Consider the following 4,812-nt stretch of genomic DNA (forward strand, 5'->3'; position numbering starts at 1 on the left):
AAACAATTAACTCATGTGAACATCATAATGGTATATATATATATATATATATATATATATATATATATATATATATATATATATACATACATACATATATGGATTTTATATATATATATATATATATATATATATATATATATATATATATATATATATATATATATATATATATATATATATATATATGTAGAGAGAGAGAGAGAGAGAGAGAGAGAGAGAGAGAGTTACTAGCAGTTGCAAGGATTTTGGATGTTTCAAAACCTTTTTAGTCCATCCGCAGACTTCATTTGCTCTTTGAGAGAGAGAGAGAGAGAGAGAGAGAGAGAGAGAGAGAGAGAGAGACTTCCCTAATATTCCATTAAGAGCAGTGAAACAAATATACTACTTGCCTAATCCATGAAGACACAATGCACAGTATGTTGTAAATTTATTACTCTGAGGAAAATGGTTCCATGGGGCGTAGGGAAAGGAAGAAATTAAGAAAATTCTTGTGATGAGAAGGCTCTCCCTTGTATGTAATTAGTGTATATATAGTTAAATAGTAAAAAAAAATCAATTGCAAATACAGTATATGTAAAATATAAATTTATTCACGTAAATATATTTGGATATATATATATATATATATGTTACAAAAGATAAAAGTAAATATACTCAATTTTTTTTTCAATGAGGCACATTTGCACCGGCTGCAGCGGTGCCCTTTTAGCCCGGAAAAGTTTCCTGCTCTCTGATTGGTTAGAATAATCTTGTCCAACCAGTTAACGATCAGGAAACTTTTCCAAGCTAAAAGGGCACCCCTGCGAGTCGGTGCAAATCTGCCTCACTATAAAGAATTGACTATAGTATCCCATTTTATACCATTTACAAAGTTGATGTTGAGTTATTTTCTTTACCTATTATATTCCCATCTCATGTCGACAATGTAGAATTTAATGTTACTGATGTTCACTTTCGTTTCGCACAATGTAGTGGTAAAAATGCGAATTAATTTGTCAATTATTTCTGTATTTTATTCATTTCTGATGTTAGGAGTGGGTGCTAAATATATGAATTCATTTCCAATGTTAGGAGTTATACGGTGTTAAATGTATGAATTCATTTCTAATGTTAGGAGTTATACGGTGTTAAATATATGAATTAATTTTTATTGTTAGGAGTTATACGGTGTTAAATGTATGAATTTATTTTTAATGTTAGGAGTTATACGGAGTTAAATATATGAATTCATTTCGAATGTTAGCAGTTATACGGAGTTAAATATATGAATTCATTTCTAATGTTAGGAGTTATACGGTGTTAAATGTATGAATTCATTTCTAATGTTAGCAGTTATACGGTGTTAAATATATGAATTAATTTCTAGTGTTAGCAATTATTCGGTGTTAAATATATGAATTCATTTTTGATGTTAGGAGTTATACGGTGTTAAATAGAAGAATTCATTTCTAATGTTAGGAGTTATACTTTGTTAAATGATTAAAAGAAGGAAATATTGTTTTAGAATTAAACGTAGCGAAAGGAAGTAAACTAGATCAGTAATCACAAGAGATTTAACTTATTTTAAGTCATTTTTGAGTTCTTAGTGGTAATAATGATAATCTTATGAATGTTGGCCTGAAAAACTGATTTACATTTATAACTGTATCATGATAAATTCTGTCAAAATTGATAACTTAACTTGGGTTGTCATTTTTCATGGAGTCGCTATACTCAGCGCAGCGAATTAGGGTTGATAAGGAAAGGAACCTGGTTGAAACGGATTCCCTCTCTGTCACGTCTTCACAGATCACCACCTGCACACACACACACACTCTCTCTCTCTCTCTCTCTCCTCTCTCTCTCTCTCTCTCTCTCTCTCTCTTCTTCCAAGTTGTACTAGTTCATATTGTAGATAAGTGCCATAGCTTGGCTATGAATGTGGCCATATGGCAGGTTTGAAGCAGAGGAACTGTTCATCGTGAGTATGTTTGTATGTCACAGTGTGTGGAGCGGCAACATCTGACAATTGAGCATGGGAGGGCCCCTCTCATATGCTAACTTTAGGATGGGGGTAAAACCTTTATACAGAAAACACGCCTTGAAATTTACCTCAGAGGTTGTATGGTACTAAAGTTAGGATCATTTTGGAAATACACTAATGTGTGTATATATATATATATATATATATATATATATATATATATATATAAAAGAGAAAGCAAGACAAGAACAGAGGGTAACGAGGTCGAATGGTGTAGGAGAACAAGACAAGCTGGTGAACTGTGGAGATATGACATAATTGGGGAAACAGCTTGAGACCAAGTGCCCTCCCTTATCAGCTCTTTCTCGCTGCGTTGAGTATAGGAACCTCGAACTTATATCCTATAGGTTATGGTGGACTATTGGAAACGCCCCTGCTGGTGATTGCCTGACTGGTGTTTGAATCCCGTTCAAACTCGATATAGGATGCCAGAAAACCTAAAATCAATCAATCAATCAAACTGGATAGTTTTTTGTAGTATCTGCAACCTCACCATCCTTATGAGCTAAGATTGAGGGTTTTTTTTTATGAGCCAATAGGTCTACCTGTTGAGTCATCAGCAGCCATTGCCTGGCTCTCCTTGGTTCTAGCTTTAGTGGAGAGGGGCTTGGCGGTGATCATATGTATATCTGGTCAGTCTCTAGGGTATTGTCCTGCTTACTTGGGGAATGTCTTTGTCCATTGCTTCTGTCATTCCTGAGCGGCCTATAAATGTGAGTACTGTATTATGTATTTGTGACGTAATGTAATCTGTTTATACACACCTAATTTTAATAATTTGCCAAACGAACTTCATTCACGCAAATATACCACAGGTGATATGTATTCCACCACTCGTAAGTATTGCTCTATATTTAAGCATGACTTAGGTGGGCAAAGTTCGAGGGGCCATCTGTTATTATGGAACTCAATGCGAAAACGACTCGGAAATATATCATTTTGATAATTTAAGTTTTCAATAGGATTATTTTGCCTTGCAGTAGAACAGACGAAATGTTAATGAAAATACTTGACATGTGATAAAAAGGGAAGTTTGTCTGAATATTCAAAGATTGTCGAAAATGTTTTCCTTTATAGTATCCTAATTCTTCCACTTCCACCAACAGTCCGTCTGTCCATTTGTCATTTTTTTTTTCCCCAGTAGTCCATTCCTGCGTCGCTCATCTATTTCTGTTCCGAGTTTCTCCACTACACTTTTAAATGGTCGAAGAAGAGCTTCAGAAGTCTCTCTCTCTCTCTCTCTCTCTCTCTCTCTCTCTCTCTCTCTCTCTCTCTCTCTCTCTCTCTTTTTTTTTTCTTTCTTTCTTTTTTTTTGGCTAGCTCATTCATCCTCATTCGTTCTTACTTTCTTTTTCTTCTTCATGACCACTTCCATTTTCTCTCCATCAATCTGCCTGAAGACAGCAGCCTCTTCCCGTGCAAGGACGGTGTGCTTTTCTCTCAAGCTTTAGATTCTGTCACAAAATCAAATTGGTTTCTTTTATTTTCCGTGTGAAACTGTCTCATATTCTCTTGTGTTTTTTGTTTTACTCTCTCTCTCTCTCTCTCTCTCTCTCTCTCTCTCTCTCTCTCTTTAATGATGCTAATACTGATAATAAATAACAATACTGGCAAAGGTAAAATGACTTACTGGTAAATAGTAAGTGGGTATTTCTTCTGGAATTTCTCTCTCTCTCTCTCTCTCTCTCTCTCTCTCTCTCTCTCTCTCTCTCTCCAATGATGCTAATACTGATAATAATGACAATACTGACAAAGGTAAATGACTTATTGGTAAATAGTAAGTAGATATTTCTTCTGGAATCTAACTCTCTCTCTCTCTCTCTCTCTCTCTCTCTCTCTCTCTCTCTCTCTCTCTCTCTTCTTAATGATGATATTACTGATAATAATAACAATACTGGAAAAGGTAAATAACTTATTGGTAAATAAGTGCGGTTTTCTTTTGGAATCTCTCTCTCTCTCTCTCTCTCTCTCTCTCTCCTCTCTCTCTCTCTCCCCTTAATGATGATATTACTGATAATAATAACAATACTGGAAAAGGTAAATAACTTATTGGTAAATAAGTGCGGTTTTCTTTTGGAATCTCTCTCTCTCTCTCTCTCTCTCTCTCTCTCTCTCTCTCTCTCTTCTTCTTCTTCTTCTTCTTAATGATGATATTACTGATAATAATAACAATACTGGCAAAGGTAAATTACTTATTGGTATATAGTAAGTGGGTATTTCTTCTGGAATCTCTCTCTCTCTCTCTCTCTCTCTCTCTCTCTCTCTCTCTCTCTCTCTTTAATTATGATATTACTGATAATAATAACAATACTGGCAAAGGTAAATGACTTATTGGTAAATAGTAAGTGGGTATTTCTTCTGGAATCTCTCTCTCTCTCTCTCTCTCTCTCTCTCTCTCTCTCTCTCTCTCTTTTTTTGAGAATGATATTACTGATAATGATAACAATACTGGAAAAGGTATATAACTTATTGGTAAATAAGTGCGATTTCTTTTGGAATCAATCTCTCTCTCTCTCTCTCTCTCTCTCTCTCTCTCTCTCCTCTCTCTCTCTCTCTCTCTCTACCCATTAGTGAAAGGTAAATAAATTGTTTGTTAAGAAAGAGGATTCTTGAGTTGCAGTGGTATGTATAGATTGGTAGGCTATAGGGCCAAGGGCCTGTATAATTTCTTATGTCTATAAGTCTTAATGACGAAAATGATTTTCACTTTATTTTTCAGTAAATTTGAGTAACAAAGGACGATTATCTTGAGAAATCAGACTTGCCCTAAGTTGTATTTTCTTATT

The sequence above is a fragment of the Palaemon carinicauda genome, chromosome 29 (assembly GCF_036898095.1).
Source record: "Palaemon carinicauda isolate YSFRI2023 chromosome 29, ASM3689809v2, whole genome shotgun sequence".
Classification (NCBI taxonomy): Eukaryota; Metazoa; Arthropoda; class Malacostraca; order Decapoda; family Palaemonidae; genus Palaemon; species Palaemon carinicauda.